This window comes from Oncorhynchus mykiss, chromosome 3, assembly GCF_013265735.2.
Source record: "Oncorhynchus mykiss isolate Arlee chromosome 3, USDA_OmykA_1.1, whole genome shotgun sequence".
Classification (NCBI taxonomy): Eukaryota; Metazoa; Chordata; class Actinopteri; order Salmoniformes; family Salmonidae; genus Oncorhynchus; species Oncorhynchus mykiss.
This window is the reverse complement of record NC_048567.1, coordinates 75,557,033-75,577,042: the sequence shown is the minus strand read 5'-3', so window position 1 is coordinate 75,577,042 and position 20,010 is coordinate 75,557,033. Positions and strand designations below refer to the sequence as shown.

The following is a 20,010-nucleotide window of genomic DNA, read 5'->3' as shown; positions in this document are numbered from 1 at the left end:
AAGGAGAACTGTTGACGATGGAAAATGTGTCTGTTTCTCACTCTGGTCTATCTACAGAATGGACAGCGTTTTTGATCAGTAAAACTCAGTCTTTATCGTCTTACCCAGAGATTCACATTACATGTTGATAGTCGTTCTTGTCTATTAATGTTCTGTATTATGTAATGTTTCATGTTTTGCTGCTGCTTTCGCAACAGCTAATGGAGGTCCTAATAAAATACCTAATACCATACATGTGAATATGAACGCACTGCTCACACCATTATGAAAAAGTGTGGAAAGCATCCATAACATGAGGGGAATAAACAAAACAAGATACCCTTCTTCCAAGACAAATATGATGGATTATACCAAGAGCTACCTTCAAATCTGTTATTGTTCAAAGTTTGGTCTGCAAAGTGGATCTCTCAACGAATTGAGAGCGAATTCTCAACACGACTCTCCCCTTACTTTTCCGATATCTGAACATTATCTTAGCCGACAGCTGCCACACAGTCTAAGACAGCCTGCTCTCACCCAGAAGGTGTATCCAGGTTATCTCCCTCTCCCCAGGGAGCAGATAGGTTATGCCTTTTTATTTGATTTAACACTTATTTTACCAGGTAAGTTGACTGAGAACACATTCTCATTTACAGCAACAACCTGGGGAATAGTTACAAGGGGGAGGAGGGTATGCTGCTCAGCCATCTCTCCTGTTTTGAAGTCGGGGCGCACAAACACAAATGTATTGTGATGCTTTTATCATGCTGGAGGCCCCTGCTTGTCTCCCCCCCCCCCCCCCTCTCTCTCCATCTCTCTCTCCCTCTCTCTCTCTCTCTTTCTCTCTCCCCCTCTCTCTCTATCTCTCTCCCTCTTTGTCTGTTTCTCTCTCCCCTCTTGTTGGTCTCTCTCTCTCTCTCTCTCTCTCTCTCTCTCTCTCTCTCTCTCTCACCAGACCTTGGTTTAGTCATTAATCTGAGAGCTGGCTAATAGCACCACCATCTCATATCCTGTCTCATTCAAGTGCATCAGGGCCATTATTGAATTCCCCTGTCTAAACACAACCTCGACACACATCATATCTTTACCTCTCTCCCTGGGCCTCGGCTACCACATTACACTCAAATGCATTGATTGCTGATATGCGTCACTCTACTCAAACCTCCCTCGAGTTCCTGCATTTAATTCAGAGTCAAATCTCAATGATGTTAAAAAGATCCGCCGCCCCACATACCCCCGCATGTATTACAGAAGATTCTTTCAGTTAATGACTTGAGCAAGGCACTTAATTAACCCTAATTGCTCCAGGGTCGCTGTTGATAATGGCGGACCCCTTGCCGTGACTCTCCGAGGGTGTCTCAGGGGGAGTTGGGGAATGCAAAAAAAACAACACATTTCCAATTCACACGTGTATTTTAATACACACGTGTACATGTGTGGAATAAGGCAAATAAATATAAGCACACACCAAAATTCTTAGCAATATGTCGTTGATTATAACTATGTATGTTTCACTGACGGCCATGTCATGTTGACTGGACTTGGCATGTTTTATTGCAGCAGTCAGGCCTGTGGACAACATGTTCTATGCTTGTGTGTGAGTCCTAGGCTAAAGTCGATCTGAGATGACGTGCTTTTTGAAGGATGAGGACAGTGGCCGTTTCCAGGCGTGTTCCGTGTTGATGCGTGCGAAACAAACTGCCGTTGGCTGACACGACCCTCCTGATTTACAGGCTGGGGCTAATGCCCCATGAATATAGAGGAGGTGGCTTCTGATAGGGCACAGAGAGCGAGAAAGGAACCGTGGGAGTTAGTATGTGTATATTCCCCATCCAGTGGTATTAGTATGGATCTTCCCCATCCAGTGGAGTTAGTATTTATCTTCTCCATCCAGTGGAGGTAGTATGTGTATCTTCTCCATCCAGTGGAGTTAGTGTATATCTTCTCCATCCAGTGGAGTTAGTGTGTATCTTCTCCATCCAGTGGAGTTAGTGTATATCTTCTCCATCCAGTGGATGTAGTATTTATCTTCTCCATCCAGTGGAGTTAGTGTGTATCTTCTCCATCCAGTGTAGTTATTATGTATCTTCTCCATCCAGTGGAGTTAGTATGTATCTTCTCCATCCAGTGGAGTTAGTGTATATCTTCTCCATCCAGTGGAGTTAGTGTGTATCTTCTCCATCCAGTGGAGTTAGTGTATATCTTCTCCATCCAGTGGATGTAGTATTTATCTTCTCCATCCAGTGGTGTTAGTGTGTATCTTCTCCATCCAGTGGAGTTAGTGTATATCTTCTCCATCCAGTGGAGTTAGTGTGTATCTTCTCCATCCAGTGGAGTTAGTGTGAATCTTCTCCATCCAGTGGAGGTAGTATTTATCTTCTCCATCCAGTGGAGTTAGTGTGAATCTTCTCCATCCAGTGGAGGTAGTATGTATCTTCTCCATCCAGTGGAGTTAGTATTTATCTTCTCCATCCAGTGGAGGTAGTATTTATCTTCTCCATCCAGTGGAGGTAGTATTTATCTTCTCCATCCAGTGGTGTTAGTGTGTATCTTCTCCATCCAGTGGAGTTAGTATGTATCTTCTCCATCCAGTGGAGGTAGTATTTATCTTCTCCATCCAGTGGAGGTAGTATTTATCTTCTCCATCCAGTGGAGTTAGTGTGTATCTTCTCCATCCAGTGGAGGTAGTATTTATCTTCTCCATCCAGTGGAGTTAGTGTGTATCTTCTCCATCCAGTGTAGTTAGTATGTATCTTCTCCATCCAGTGGAGTTAGTGTGTATCTTCTCCATCCAGTGGAGTTAGTGTGTATCTTCTCCATCCAGTGTAGTTAGTATGTATCTTCTCCATCCAGTGGAGTTAGTTTGTATCTTCCCCATCCGGTGGAGTTAGTATGTATCTTCTCCATCCAGTGGAGTTATTATGTATCTTCTCCATCCAGTGGAGTTATTTTCTATCTTCTCCATCCAGTGTAGTTAGTATGTATCTTCTCCATCCAGTGGAGTTAGTTTGTATCTTCCCCATCCAGTGGAGTTAGTATGTATCTTCTCCATCCAGTGGAGTTAGTGTGTATCTTCTCCATCCAGTGGAGTTAGTATGTATCTTCTCCATCCAGTGGAGTTATTATGTATCTTCTCCATCCAGTGGAGTTAGTGTGTATCTTCTCCATCCAGTGTAGTTAGTATGAATATTCTCCATCCAGCTGAGTTATTATGTATCTTCCCCATCCAGTGGAGTTAGTGTTTATCTTCTCCATCCAGTGGAGTTAGTATGTATCTTCTCCATCCAGTGGAGTTATTATGTATCTTCTCCATCCAGTGGAGTTGGTGTGTATCTTCTCCATCCAGTGGAGTTAGTGTGTATCTTCTCCATCCAGTGTAGTTATTATGTATCTTCTCCATCCAGTGGAGTTATTATGTATCTTCTCCATCCAGTGGAGTTAGTGTGTATCTTCTCCATCCAGTGGAGTTAGTATGTATCTTCTCCATCCAGTGGAGTTAGTGTGTATCTTCTCCATCCAGTGGAGTTAGTGTGAATCTTCTCCATCCAGCTGAGTTATTATGTATTTTTATTTATTTATTTTTATTTTACCATTATTTTACCTGGTAAGTTGACTGAGAACACATTCTCATTTAAAGCAAAGACCTGGGGAATAGTTACAGGGAAAGGAGGGGGATAAATGAGCCAATTGTAAATTGGGGATTCGTCGTTGACCTTGATGGTTTGAGGGCCATACTTCTCCATCCAGTGGAGTTTGTATATATTTTCTCCATCCAGTGGAGTTAGTATGTGTATCTTCTCCATCCAGTGGAGTTAGTATGTATCTTCTCCATCCAGTGGTGTTATTATGTGGATCTTCTCCATCCAGTGGAGTCAGTATGTATCTTCTCCATCCAGTGGAGTTTGTATATATTTTCTCCATCCAGTGGAGTTAGTATGTGTATCTTCTCCATCCATTGGTGTTAGTATGTATCTTCTCCATCCAGTGGTGTTATTATGTGGATCTTCTCCATCCAGTGGAGTCAGTATGTATCTTCTCCATCCAGTGGAGTCAGTATGTATCTTCTCCATCCAGAGGAGTTAGTATGTATCTTCTCCCTCCAGTGGAGTTAGTATGTATCTTCTCCCTCCAGAGGAGTTAGTATGTATCTTCTCCATCCAGTGGAGTTAGTATGGATCTTCTCCCTCCAGAGGAGTTAGTATGTATCTTCTCCCTCCGGAGGAGTTAGTATTTATCTTCTCCATCCAGTGGAGTTAGTATGTATCTTCTCCCTCCAGAGGAGTTAGTATGTATCTTCTCCCTCCAGAGGAGTTAGTATTTATCTTCTCCATCCAGTGGAGTTAGTATGTATCTTCTCCCTCCAGAGGAGTTAGTATGTATCTTCTCCCTCCAGAGGAGTTAGTATTTATCTTCTCCCTCCAGTGGAGTTAGTATGTATCTTCTCCCTCCAGAGGAGTTAGTATGTATCTTCTCCATCCAGTGGAGTTAGTATGGATCTTCTCCCTCCAGAGGAGTTAGTATGTATCTTCTCCCTCCAGAGGAGTTAGTATTTATCTTCTCCATCCAGTGGAGTTAGTATGTATCTCCCCCAACCAGTTTAATTAGTATGCATGTCTTCCCCACGGTGGGCAGAACAGTTCAGCCCTATAATATCAATTTAAACCTGTTAAGAGAGGTTGATTGTGTCTGCATAGTACATACTGTATTTAAAATAACATTTTATTTTTATGATCTCCTATAGTTCTCCTCCCACTCATATGTCAATACTGTGCTTTTATTATTTGTGCATCACAACAAGTTGATTACATCCTTGAGTTTGCAGTGCACTGTACTCTATTATCCCTTGTAAATTGAAATTTAAAGTAATTTAGCAGACACTTATCCAGAGCGACTTACAGGAGCAATTAGGATTAAGTGCCTTGCTCAAGGGCACATCAACAGATGATTCACCTAGTCGGCCCGAGGATTCACACCAGAAACCTGTAGGTTACTGGCCCAACACTCTTAACCCCTAGCCTCCACTTATATACATCATGTTTCCATGTATGTATTTACATACTTTCCATGGGTTGTTCTTTACAAGTTGACGTGTAAACATACTGATGGTACAGTAACAGTAGCCTACATGGGTCTATCACTTGTTACGGGAGTAGTTGTGTGCGCACTTGTGACGGGCCTGTGGCGTGCGCATGGGGGCAGATCCTTTGGCCTCTGGGTCATCTTAAAACAGAGTTGAACTTGATCCAGCTCCCAGGGTTATTTTGGTAGATGTCAGGCCTGCTAGCAATCTTTCAGATCCAGGCCGAGTTCACTGGAAACTATCCTCCATTGAGATCAGGGCTGGATCTGTCAGAAAGACTACCACTTTCACAATACTGGGCTGGACAGTAGGGGCCATACTGGGCTGGACAGTAGGAGAAGTACTGGGCTGGACAGTAGGAGCCAAACTGGGCTAGACAGTCGGAGAGGTACTGGGTTGGACAGTAGGAGCCAAACTGGACTGGACAGTAGGAGCCAAACTGGGCTGGACAGTAGGAGCCAAACTGGGCTGGACAGTAAAAGCCACACTGGACTGGACAGTAAAATCCACACTGGGCTGGACAGTAGGAGAGGTACTGGGCTGGACAGTAGGAGAGGTACAGGGCTGGACAGTAGGAGCCATACTGGTATGGACAGTCGGTAGAGATACTGGCATGGACAGTAGGTAGAAGTACTGGGCTGGACAGTCGGTAGAGGTACTGGCTGGACAGTAGGAGCAAAACTGGGCTGGACAGTAGGAGCAAAACTGGGCTGGACAGTAGGAGCAAAACTGGGCTGGACAGTAGGAGTCATACTGGGCTGGACAGTAGGAGCCATACTGGGCTGGACAGTAGGATCCAAACTGGGCTGGACAGTAGAAGCCATACTGGGCTGGACAGTATGAGCCATTCTGGGCTGGACAGTAGAATCAATGCTGGGCTGGACAGTAGGAGCCATTCTGGGCTGGACAGTAGGATCCAAACTGGGCTGGACAGTAGAAGCCATACTGGGCTGGACAGTATGAGCCATTCTGGGCTGGACAGTAGAAGCAATGCTGGGCTGGACAGTAGAAGCCATACTGGGCTGGACAGTAGTAGCCAAACTTGGCTGGACCTTAGAAGCCATACTGGGCTGGACAGTAGAAGCCATACTGGGCTGGACAGTAGAAGCCATACTGGGCTGGACTGTAGGTAGATGTACTGGGCTAGACAGTAGGAGCCAAACTGGGCTGGACCTTAGAAGCCATACTGGGCTGCACAGTAGAAGCCATACTGGGCTGGACAGTAGGAGCCAAACTGGGCTGGACCTTAGAAGCCATACTGGGCTGGACAGTAGGAGCCATACTGGGCTGGACTGTAGGTAGATGTACTGGGCTAGACAGTAGGATACATACTGGGCTGGACAGTAGGTAGAGTCTCTGGGCTGGACAGGTGGTAGAGCTACTGGGCTGGACAGTAGGTAGAGACTCTGGGCTGGACAGGTGGTAGAGCTACTGGGCTGGACAGTAGGTAGATGTACTGGGCTAGACAGTAGGATACATACTGGGCTGGACTGTAGGTAGAGGTACTGGGCTAGACAGTAGGATACATACTGGGCTGGACTGTAGGTAGAGGTACTGGGCTAGACAGTAGGATACATACTGGGCTGGACTGTAGGTAGAGGTACTGGGCTAGACAGTAGGATACATACTGGGCTGGACTGTAGGTAGATGTACTGGGCTAGACAGTAGGATACATACTGGGCTGGACTGTAGGTAGAGGTACTGGGCTAGACAGTAGAAGCCATACTGGGCTGGACTGTAGGTAGATGTACTGGGCTAGACAGTAGGATACATACTGGCCTGGACATTTGGTAAAGGTACTGGGCTGAACATTAGGTAGAGGTACTGGGCTGGACATTTGGTATATGTACTGGGCTGGACAGTAGGTTGAGGCACTGGTTTGGACAGTAGGAGCTGTACCTGGCTGGACATTAGGTAGAGGACTGGTCTGGACAGTTGGTAGAGGTTCTGGTCTGGGCAGTAGGTAGAGGTTCTGGTCTGGACAGTTGGTAGAGGTTCTGGTCTGGACAGTTGGTAGAGGTTCTGGTCTGGACAGTTGGTAGAGGTTCTGGTCTGGGCAGTAAGTAGAGGTTCTGGTCTGGACAGTTGGTAGAGGTTCTGGTCTGGACAGGTTGTAGAGGTACTGGTCTGGACAGTTGGTAGAGGTACTGGTCTGGACAGTTGGTAGAGGTTCTGGTCTGGGCAGTAGGTAGAGGTTCTGGTCTGGACAGGTGGTAGAGGTACCTGTCTGGACAGTTGGTAGAGGTACTGGTCTGGACAGTTGGTAGAGGTACTGGTCTGGACAGTTGGTAGAGGTTTTTTTTATTTTTTTTTATTTCACCTTTATTTAACCAGGTAGGCTAGTTGAGAACAAGTTCTCATTTACAATTGCGACCTGGCCAAGATAAAGCAAAGCAGTGCGACACAAACAACAACAGAGAGTTACACATTGCATAAACAAACGTACAGTCAATAACACAATAAAAAAATGGGTGGTGCTATGGTGACCAGTGAACTGAGATAAGGCGGGGCTTTACCTAGCAAAGACTTATAGATGTCCTGGAGCCAGTGGGTTTGGCGACGAATATGAATCGAGGGCCAGCCAACGAGAGCATACAGGATGCAGTGGTGGGTAATATATGTGGCTTTGGTGACAAACTTGTACTGTGATAGACTACATCCAATTTGATGAGTAGGGTGTTGGAGGCTATTTTGTAAATTACATCGCAGAAGTCAAGGATAGTCAGTTTTACGAGGGTATGTTGGCGGCATGAGTAAAGGAGGCTTTGTTGCGAAATAGTTTAATTTTGGATTGGAGATGCTTAATGTGAGTCTGGACTGGACTGGAAGTGGAGATACTGGGCTGAACTGTAGGCTTCGGGTGCTGGCCTGCCCTATAGTGTTAATAAGGCAATAGATGGGCTACATAAAAGCCTCCACCAGTTTCATTTGATCCGTTTTAGTTGCACTTAATCAGTTTTACTCTCAGCACCTATAATGATTATGGGAAGATTTGGGAACTTTAACCTGATGGTTGATCGGTAGGTCCTCAACAAGGCCAACTTCTACTCTGAGCCCTCATACCCTTCTGTGTTTCTTTGGGAGTGTTGAAATCCCTTTTTCTTAGCGTAGAATGGAGATGTGAACCTGTAAGCCACAGGTTGTTTGTGTACTTGTCTCAGGCAGTGGGATGGATTTATGGAGTGACATGGTTAAATTTAGATTGACATGCTAAACTTCAGAGACTACGGAGGGACCGGTCCTCTTCCAGTGGGTTGAGAGGTCCACTCCCCACTAACCTTTTATTTGATTGTTTATAATAGAATTATAGAATAACTTTACATTTCCCTGAGGGATACCCACTTTGGGGAATGGTACCCCATTAGAATCTATGATAAAGGGCTAAAGGCCCACTATGTAATGGTATCCCATTAGAATCTATGATAAAGGGCCAAAGGCCCACTATGTAATGGTACCCCATTAGAATCTATGATAAAGGGCTGAAGGCCCACTATGTAATGGTATCCCATTAGAATCTATGATAAAGGGCTAAAGGCCCACTATGTAATGGTATCCCATTAGAAGCTATGATAAAGGGCTAAAGGCCCACTATGTAATGGTATCCCATTAGAAGCTATGATAAAGGGCTAAAGGCCCACTGTGTAATGGTATCCCATTAGAAGCTATGATAAAGGGCTAAAGGCCCACTGTGTAATTGATGTCTCGTGGAAGTAAACAAACCACAGATAAGAAGATAGATATCAGATCATAAAGGTAAACAAACAACAGTGGCATATATATCCAGAAACATCCTAAGTGAAGCATGTCAGTGTAATCACTAGACAAGCACTGCACGGCGTACTTACCCACTGCATATGACTACATCTGAGCATCAAATGAATCATTCAAATGTGCTCCAAGTAGAAGCTATAGTTTTCTACAGGCTACGGCTTCAGGTTTCTTTAACTTAATAATTAGACTAATGCTATGCAGGTTAGGCTATTTGAACTAGTCTATACCGTAACTCAATCATACCCCTGTTATCAACTCTACACTTTCTGTGTATGGTGGTGCTCATCCTTGTATTTACAGTGCCTTGCGAAAGTATTCGGCCCCCTTGAACTTTGCAAACTTTTGCCACATTTCAGGCTTCAAACATAAAGATATAAAACTGTATTTTTTGGTGAAGAATCAACAACAAGTGGGACACAATCATGAAGTGGAACGACATTTATTGGATATTTCAAACTTTTTTAACAAATCAAAAACTGAATAATTGGGCGTGCAAAATTATTCAGCCCCCTTAAGTTAATACTTTGTAGCGCCACCTTTTGCTGCGATTACAGCTGTAAGTCGCTTGGGGTATGTCTCTATCAGTTTTGCACATCGAGAGACTGACATTTTTTCCCATTCCTCCTTGCAAAACAGCTCGAGCTCAGTGTGGTTGGATGGAGAGCATTTGTGAACAGCAGTTTTCAGTTCTTTCCACAGATTCTCGATTGGATTCAGGTCTGGACGTTGACTCGACCATTCTAACACCTGGATATGTTTATTTTTGAACCATTCCATTGTAGATTTTGCTTTATGTTTTGGATCATTGTCTTGTTGGAAGACAAATCTCCGTCCCAGTCTCAGGTCTTTTGCAGACTCCATCAGGTTTTCTTCCAGAATGGTCCTGTATTTGGCTCCATCCATCATCCCATCAATTTTAACCATCTTCCCTGTCCCTGCTGAAGAAAAGCAGGCCCAAACCATGATGCTGCCACCACCATTTTGACAGTGGGGATGGTGTGTTCAGGGTGATGAGCTGTGTTGCTTTTACGCCAAACATAACGTTTTGCATTGTTGCCAAAAAGTTAGATTTTGGTTTCACCTGACCAGAGCACCTTCTTCCACATGTTTGGTGTGTCTCCCAGGTGGCTTGTGGCAAACTTTAAACAACACTTTTTATGGATATCTTTAAGAAATGGCTGTCTTCTTGCCACTCTTCCATAAAGGCCAGATTTGTGCAATATATGACTGATTGTTGTCCTATGGACAGAGTCTCCCACCTCAGCTGTAGATCTCTGCAGTTCATCCAGAGTGATCATGGGCCTCTTGGCTGCATCTCTGATCAGTCTTCTCCTTGTATGAGCTGAAAGTTTAGAGGGATGGCCAGGTCTTGGTAGATTTGCAGTGGTCTGATACTCCTTCCATTTCAATATTATCGCTTGCACAGTGCTCCTTGGGATGTTTAAAGCTTGGGAAATCTTTTTGTATCCAAATCCGGCTTTAAACTTCTTCACGACAGTATCTCGGACCTGCCTGGTGTGTTTCTTGTTCTTCATGATGCTCTCTGCGCTTTTAACGGACCTCTGAGACTATCACAGTGCAGGTGCATTTATACGGAGACTTGATTACACACAGGTGGATTGTATTTATCATCATTAGTCATTTAGGTCAACATTGGATCATTCAGAGATCCTCACTGAACTTCTGGAGAGAGTTTGCTGCACTGAAAGTAAAGGGGCTGAATAATTTTGCACGCCCAATTTTTCAGTTTTTGATTTGTTAAAAAAGTTTGAAATATCCAATAAATGTCGATCCACTTCATGATTGTGTCCCACTTGTTGTTGATTCTTCACAAAAAATACAGTTTTATATCTTTATGTTTGAAGCCTGAAATGTGGCAAAAGGACGCAAAGTTCAAGGGGGCCGAATACTTTCGCAAGGCACTGTATACCCTTGTATTTATACCCATGTATTTACAGTGCATTTGGAAATTATTTTTCCACATTTTGTTATGTTACAGCCTTATTCTAACATTGATGAAATAATCCCCCCCCCCCCCCCCCCCCCCCTCATCAATCTACACACAATACCCCATAATGACAAAGCAAAAACAGGATTTTTTAAATGTGTGCAAATGTCTATATATGTTTTTTTTTTTTTTAAATATCACAATTACATAACTATTCAGACCCTTTACTCAGTAATTTGTTGAAGCACATTTGGCAGCGATTAGTCTTCTTGGATATGTCGCCACAAGCTTGGCACACCTGTATTTGGGAAGTTTCTCCCATTCTTCTCTGCAGATCCTCTCAAGCTCTGTCAGGTTCAATGGGAGCAGGTCTCTCCAGGTTCAAGTATGGGCTCTGGCTGGGCCACTCAAGGACATTCAGAGACTTGTCCCGAAGCCACTCCTGCGTTGTCTTGGCTTTGTGCTAAGGGTCGTTGTCTTGTTGGAAGGTAAACCTTTGCCCCAGTCTGAGGTCCTGATGGCTCTGGAGCGTGTACTTTGCTCCGTTCATCTTTCCCTTGATCCTGACTAGTCTCCCAGTTCCTGCTGCTGAAAAACATCCCCACGGCATTATGGCGCCACCACCATGCTTCACTATAGGGATGGTGCCATGTTTCCTCCAGACGTGACAGTTGGCATTCAGGCCAAAGAGTTCAATCTTGGTTTCATCAGACCAGAGAATATTGTTTGTCATGGTCTGAGAGTCCTTTAGGTGCCTTTTGATACACTCCAAGCGGGCTTTCATGTGCCCTTTACTGAGGAGTGGCTTCTGTCTCACCACTCTACCATAAAGGCCTGATTGGTGGAGTGCTGCAGAGATGGTTGTCCTTTTGGAAGGTTCTCCTAGCTCCACAGAGGAACTCTATAGCTCTGTCAGAGTGACCATCAGCTTCTAGTTCACCTCCCTGACCAAGGCCCTTCTCCCCGATTGCTCAGTTTGGCCAGGCGGCCAGCTCTAGGAAGAGTCTTGGTGGTTCCAAACTTCTTTCTTTTAAGAATGATGGAAGCCACTGTGTTCTTGTGGACCTTCAATACTGCAGAAATGTTTTGGTACCCTTCCCCAGATCTGTGCCTCGACACAATCCTGTCTCGGAGCTCCATGGACAATTTTTTCGACCTCATTGGCTTGGTTTTTGCTCTGATATGCACTGTCAACTGTGGGACCTTAAATAGACAGGTGTGTCTTTCCAGATCATGTCCAGTCAATTGAATTTACCACAGGTGGACTTCAATCAAGTTGTAGAAACATCTCAAGGATGATCAATGGAAACAGGATGTACCTGAGCTCAATTTCTAGTCTCATAGCAAAGGTTATGAATACTTATGTAAATAAGTTATTTCTGTTTTTATGTGTAATATATTGGCAAACATTTCTAAAAACCTGTTTTTGCTTTGTCGGTATGGGGTATTGTGTGTAGATTGATGTATTAAATCCATTTTAGAATAAGACTGTCATTTAACAAAATGTAGAAAAAGGGTAAAAGGGTCTGAATACTTTCCGAATGCACTGTATACCCCTGTATTGATACCCCTGTATTTTACAGATGTTTTTTCTCCTCTGTGGAACATAGCAAACCTTTGAAACCAGATTATTTCCCATGAGTGTCCTCTCTTTGTGTGTGTGTGTGTGTGTGTGTGTGTGTGTGTGTGTGTGTGTGTGTGTGTGTGTGTGTGTGTATGTTTTCTTTTCTTTGGTTTTTCCCCTTGTTTTGGTTTTTCCCTTTGTTTCGGAGTTTCCCCTTGTTTTTCCTATTCGCCTGGTAAACAAATTATATAATTACCCATTGCTTTGTTCAAGGATGACATGACATTGAAGGCAGAAAACCAAAGTGGTGGGAATAAGTGTTGTACTTTGTTTTCAGGAAAACATTTCAGTTTAAAAAAATAAAATAATAATAATAATTAAGAAAGATAGTTCATGTTGTCGCTTGAGTAATTTAAGATTGTCTTCTCCAAGGCATTACATGTACATGTCATAGAAAATTAAACTTAATTTAGTCTACCATGACACAAGGGCGACATGTCAACTTTGTCTGTATGGTTGTCAGATGTCAGGCTACAAGATACAAGATGTCAGGCTCTGTCAAATTACATTACTTTAAATCTCATAATATTGTTGCTGTATACCTGGATGTTGAAGTATGATTACAAGTAGATGCTGACCCGTATTTCTGGCATTTCCATTCCTTACTGTCCTGACCGTCCTGTCTGTTCTTACTGTCCTGACCGTCCTGTCTGTTCTTACTGTCCTGACCGTCCTGTCTGTTCTTACTGTCCTGGCCATCCTGTCTGTTCTTACTGTCCTGACCGTCCTGTCTGTTCTTACTGTCCTGACTGTCCTGTCCGTCCTTACTGTCCTGACCATCCTAACCATCCTGACCGTCCTGTCTGTTCTTACTGTCCTGACCGTCCTGTCTGTTCTTACTGTCCTGACCGTCCTGTCCGTCCTTACTGTCCTGACCGTCCTTACTGTCCTGACCATCCTAACCATCCTGACCGTCCTGTCTGTTCTTACTGTCCTGACCGTCCTGTCTGTTCTTACTGTCCTGACCGTCCTGTCTGTTCTTACTGTCCTGACTCTCCTGACCGTCCTGACTGTCATGACTGTCCTGACCATCCTAACCATCCTGACTGTCATGACTGTCCTGACTGTCTTTACCGTCCTGGCTGTCATGACTGTCCTGACTGTCTTTACCGTCCTGGCTGTCCTGACCGTCCTGTCTGTTCTTACTGTCCTGACTCTCCTGACCGTCCTGACTGTCCTGACCATCCTAACCATCCTGACTGTCATGACTGTCCTGACTGTCTTTACCGTCCTGGCTGTCATAACTGTCCTGACTGTCTTTACCGTCCTGGCTGTCCTGACCGTCCTGTCTGTTCTTACTGTCCTGACTCTACTGACCGTCCTGACTGTCCTGACTGTCCTGACCATCCTAACCATCCTGACCGTCCTGACTGTCATGACTGTGTTGACTGTCTTTACCGTCCTGGCTGTCATGACTGTCCTGACTGTCTTTACCGTCCTGGCTGTCCTGACCGTCCTGACTGTTCTTACTGTCCTGACTCTCCTGACCGTCCTGACTGTCCTGACTGTCCTGACCATCCTGACTGTCATGACTATCCTGAATGTCTTTACCGTCCTGGCTGCCATGACCGTCCTGACTGTCTTGACTGTCCTGACCATCCTGATTGTCCTGACCGTCCTGGCTGTTCTGACTGTCCAGGGCTGTCTCCTGACTGTCCTGATCGTCATGACTGTCCTTATTTTCCTGACTGTCCTGACTGTCCTTACTCTCGTGAATGTCCTGACTGTTCTGCGCCTCATTTTGCTCTGGGCACAGTCCTGATACTTCAGCAAGGTACATTACATGGCACTTGATACGTTTGCACTTCAATCTCATCAACATTTCATAAACTCTCTAGTTTTAACCTTCACTTGTGATTTGGCAAGACTATTTCATGAAGGGAAAAAAACGAATAAACTTGTTTTCTCTTTACCCTTGCATTTTCTTACAGAAACAGAATTAGCATTTTTGTCAAGTCCATTAATACCATGTTTTTGTAATAACAGCATGCTCTACCATTGTGTGTCCAATAGTCATTTAGCACCAGGGATACCTCCTTGAGACGTCCTCCTTCTCAACGAATGTCCGGAATGCCTTCACTGGCCTTGTCTTAGTTAGCCTTCTAGTGAGTAACACAATGGTGGATAGATTCTTGAGTGTGCATGCCAAGCTTTGGGAGGGTTGGCAAACCATCTACAGGCGCTGTGGGAAGAGACAGAGGCTTGGCATCTGGGTGAGGAGGAAAGTGGGTATAAGCTCCTTCACTCCCGCTTACAGTGCCAATATGAAGCCTCTTCTCTTGCCCCAGCATAAGTGTTTGCTTTATACTGCATGCCTCTGTTTTTATCTGCTGTTTTCCTCAACTGGGTCAGATTTTCTTTCTATATGATAGATGTTTAATCATAACATTCATGCCTAACACGTTTGGTTACTTGCGTGTCCACTTGTAAAACGTCTCCTTCCTAGAGTCTGTGTGGGTTTTTTATTGTTTTCCCTGACATCTGGTAGTGCCCAAGGCAAACAATGATCCAGCATGATGAGGCCCGTCCGTTCTGTCCTGCTAAAATGGATGCCGCCTGAGATGTGAGGCCAGGAACGTCCATGATCATATGGTAAGGATTGCCCAGAGGGTCTGATGCCACAGAGTTATTAGTGCACAGCCCAGAAGACATGTCAATAATGTACCTAGAAGGTTCTGAGAACATGGCTGAACATTTTCTTGTTTGGCCCTCTGCTTCTGAGTTGGTTGTTAAATAATGTTCTGAGACAATGTTCCCTAAATGTAGTCAGGTTTCTTGAAGAAATTAAGATAATAAGCTCACCATATATTATTGGATGGACATGCAGATACTTATACTGTATATATTTTTGTTAACCTTTATTTAAGTAGGCTAGTCAGTTAAGAACAAATTCTTATTTTCAATGACGGCCTAGGAACAGTGGGTTAACTGCCTGTTCAGGGGCTGAACGACAGTTTTGTACCTTGTCAGCTCAGAGATTTGAACTTGCAACCTTCTGGTTGCTAGTCCACCACTCTAACCACTAGGCTTCCCTGCCACCCTAGGGCATATATATTGTCCATTAAAATAACATTAAATTGATCAGAAATACAGTGTAGACATTGTTAATGTTGTAAATGACTATTGTAGCTGGAAACAGCTGATGTTTATGGAATATCTACATTGGCGTACAGATGCCCGTTATCAGCAACCATCACTCCTGTGTTCCAATGGCATGTTGTGTTAGCTAATCCAAGTTTATCATTTTAAAAGGCTCGTTAGAGGATCATTAGAAAACATTTGAGCAATTATGTTAGCACAGCTGAAAACTGTTGTCCTGATTAAAGAAGCAATAACACTGGCCTTCTTTACACTAGTTGAGTATCTGGAGCATCAGCATTTGTAGGTTTGATTACAGGCTTAAAATGGCTAGAAACAAATAACTTTTTTTCTGAAACTCATCAGTCTATTCTTGTTCTGAGAAATGTAGGCTATTCCATGAGAGAAAATGCCAAGAAACTGAAGATCTCGTACAACGCTGTGTTCTACTCCCTTCACAGAACAGCACACACTGGCTCTAACCAGAATAGAAAGAGGAGTGGGAGGCCCCGGTGCACAACTGAGCAAGAGGACAAGTACATTAGAATGTCTAGTTTGAGAAACAGACACCTCACCAAATCCTCAACTGTCAGCTTCATTAAATAGTACCCGTAAAAAACAGCAGTCTCAATGTCAACAGTGAAGAGGCAACTCCGGGATGTTGGCCTTCTAGTCAGAGATGCAAAGAAAAAGCCATGGACTGGACAATAAAAATAAAATATTAAGATGGGCAAAGGAACACAGACACTGGACAGAGGAACTCTGCCTAGAAGGCCAGCATCCCATAGTCACCTCTTCAGTGTTGACGTTGAGACTGGTGTTTAACAATGTCTACACTGTATTTCTGATCAATTTGATGTTATTTTAATGGATGAAAAATGTACTTTTCTATCAAAAACATGGACATTTCTAAGTGACCCCAACACACCTACTCATTCAAGGGTTTTTCTTAATTTGTGCTATTTTCTACATTGTAGAATAATATTGAAGACATCAAAATGGTAACCAATATGGTTACCAATATGGTAACCAAAAAAGTGTTCTTCAAAGGAGCCTTGTCCTCACAGCTTTGCACGCTCTTCTTGGCATTCTCTCAACCAGCTTCACGAGGTAGTCACCTAGAATGCATTTCAATTAACAGGTGTGCCTTGTTGTAAGTTCATTTGTGGCATTTCTTTCCTTCTTAATGCATTTGAGACAATCCGTTGTGTTGTGACAAGGCAGGGGTGATCTTTGGTTCCGACCAGAGACATTCTAGGAACCAAAGGTCGTTACCCATCAAGAGACATTCTAGAAACCAATGATTGCTAATTTGCTATCCCTTTTCAACCCAAGTTCCCCATAGCTGCTAGACAGAGTTCAATATATTTAATAATGACATACAGATGGGTCTAACAAAAAATTGTCTTTGAATGGTGTTTCGCCGAATGCATTCCCTTGACATTAACATAGTGCTTCTTAGCAGGTCTTAAAAGCAGTAAACACAATAAACAGCCCAGCTGGATAATATGAACTGCTCTCCATAAAGTTGGATTCAAATTCATTCAAACACATCATCTACCACCTGCAATCCTTATGTCGGGTCCCCAGAAAAGTGTTTCATGGTCGCAGCTGGTAATGCCTGTGCACTCAACCACCTGTTGCCTTGAATTACGGTATCTCGTGTATGAAAGAGTGCCGTACGTCATTCACCTGCACACTATCAGGAGAAAATGAAAAAACCTTTTCATCAAAGTCCATGCTTGTGTCAAAGATAAAGTGGCACTTCTCTTGGTACTGCAGTGAAGGAAAACCTGATAAAAAACTCTACTAAGCTTCTCCAATGAGTATCTTTTTTTTGTCCTGGCCCTGTATTCATAAAATTTCTCAGAGTAGGAGTGCCGATCTCGGTTAAGTTTTGCCTTTTAGATGATAATAAATTAACTGTGGTGTCCTGATCCTAAATCTGCACTCCGTCTCTGAGGCTCTTTATGAATACAGGCCCAGGAGTAGGTTTTCTCTGGGCTACTCTGGGTTATTTCAGACCTAAATGCAACCAGAAGCCCGTCAGTCCTCCCCTAGTTCCCATGTGACATCTGCCACTAGTTTAATGTTTAAAAGCTGCATGTTGACTGCAGCACTGACCAATGAGACAACCTCCTCCCTCTCTCCCCAACGATCCTTCCTACACAGTTGTTGAACTCAATGTTAAAACTTGTGAATCGTAAAGTCATTTGAAATATGTGAAGCATAAAATACACCCACCTGTAGTGAATTCTGCACGATTTCACAAAGAAAGATAAACAACTAACGATATTTTGCCAGCAGAGTGTTTTTGTTCATATGTACACACACAGCTCTTATCTAGGTGCTCCAGTTGCCATTTTACTATTTGAATTTCTTAAACAGTATTGGGAATTATGTAAGCATTCGATCTGGCCAATGTATATGTTTGTGTCCTTGCGATTGGTCTATGTTTTGTGTGCTATTGACCAATAAATGTAATCGCAGCGGCTCATATTGTGAGAAAAAGAGCGCAATGTTTGAGAGTTTTCTAAATTGTCAAATAAATGGCTTTTCTAAAAGCCATTCAGAGGAACTTGGAAAGGATGGGGCGTAAACATCCTGTGAGGGCAGTAGGATGTTTACAACACACAACCGTATTGACGGACAATGGAGTTGATAAGCAAAGGCTACTCGCTCGCTGGATCTTTCCTTTGCTTCTGGCCTCAGGCAAGAACTCACAGCTTTTCTGAATATTTCTCAGGGAACTCACTGGGATTTTAGATGTAGAAGAAGTGAGGTTGTTTCATGACAAAGTCCCCGTGACTAACCTCTTTCCTGGCCTACTACTCTGACGTACGTACTGTACAAGACAAACATAAATAAGTAGATAAATAACCAACCCGATACCTGCTGAGGCCCTTCCCTGTGGGCCGCGTTTCAGACAGAAAATACATCCTGTTGTAGCTAAAGATGTAGTGGATTGAAAGGACACGATTGGATACTCCACGCGATTAAATCATCTTTACTGTTTCATTTTATTACAATAGAATTGATTCTGCAATGAACATTTCACCCTATTTAATACATCCCGGCAACTTTGAGAAAAAAAACTTCATATCGGAGTTGTCTCAAGATGGCTATGCATATTTATGGCATGAGGCTAGTAGCATAGCATCTCTCTATTTTGAATACAGGCGGTTGACATCAACAACACTCATCAAACATTCTAAAAAAGGATTACAATAATGAGATGTATCCACCAATCCAAAGAAAGGATAGGCGGGAGCTAGACAGCCAATTGTTAGGGCGGAGAGACATGTATCTTGTCAGTATATACATAATCTTTGTATTCCTCCATTTGTCTTATAGTGTGCAGCGCCAGACATAGGGTATTGTGGCTATTTCAATAGCAAATAATAGCTGTAGTCCATGGCAACATGATTCATGGGAAGGGTTGGGTGGTCTTCCTAAAGCACTTTAACAACTACTTATTCCTGTGGGTTGTACTTGTACTTTTAGATGTACTATAAACATTAAATCATTCTGAAAATATATTCCTTTAATGTCTTACAATGTGATATATCGTTAGGATTGTTAAAATCATGGTTATTCGTCTTGAAAATATGCAACAATTGAAGATATTTTGTGAATGTCCAGATTACAAAAACAATGAAATGGGAATGGCTTTTGCAGATATTGTCTTTCACAGTAAAAAGTTTCCCAGCCACTTTTCACATAGAGCTAAGTATTTCTCTATTGGTATCTTAAGATGGTTTGCTGATTAGATAACACATTTCTACAAACCTCTCAGTCGATACCCCAGCAGGCAAAACTGGTTGACTTCATTTTAATCAGTTTTGCCAAGTTTTACCCACTGGGATGTGTATCATGAAGTAGCACTGCATATCTAATCCTATCCAGATAAACCATGTATGAATTCTGTAATAAGTTTTAAGCCTATGTTGTCATTGGACAGATCCATTCTTGGTTGTAATCTCAGTTTGTAAAAGGCTGGAGTCAGCCCCTCCAATACAGCTGGGGGATTTGGCAGCGAGGACCATTAGCTTGTGACAGTACAGCTGATAGTTTCCGGTCTGTTTCCAATTTGCACGTTGCCATAATGTTTTACAAATCCAGTTCCAGCGTTCCCCCGGTGTAATGGGGTTTTAACTCAAAGCACACTTGGGAGGCTGGCATTCATTCCCCTGGCTTGGATCTAGATAGCATAGCGCAGGATGAAGTGAAGTTACCCATGTTCATGATTGTTGGGCTCTGAGGCAGAGGTATAATTTGAGCCAGTTTGCTACAGCAGGAAAAGAGAACTGCAGCAACTGGAAATCTGAATAATTAGGTGGATTGTAATTAATGTGGGGACATTTTTGTGGGAGTTGATACATTTTTCGTAAGGGAAAATCAAGTCTGACATTTCAAAGTGGAAATGAGAAACTTCAGAATCCTTTTTAAACCTCAAATACACTATAAGTTTTACATTTCCTAGATTGCAGGAATGTTCTGCAGGTTAGTGTTTTCCGTCATGAATGTTGT

At 43.2% G+C, this 20,010-nt stretch overlaps 1 protein-coding gene across 3 annotated transcripts in view; it reads left to right on the top strand.

Moving 5' to 3' along the window:
- The window catches only part of LOC110520594 (calcitonin gene-related peptide type 1 receptor), a 44,512-nt gene that overhangs the window by 2,483 nt on the left and 22,019 nt on the right, over nt 1-20,010 (top strand). The window contains exons 2-3 of one of the 3 annotated variants that reach the window (XM_036975220.1): nt 14,416-14,507; nt 14,891-14,994. The exons of 1 other annotated variant lie outside the window; for it this stretch is intronic. The gene's annotated coding sequence lies outside the window, so the exon portion shown is untranslated. The remainder of the gene's footprint in view (nt 1-14,415; nt 14,508-14,890; nt 14,995-20,010) is intronic. One more of the 3 variants, XM_036975221.1, reaches the window with a different exon arrangement.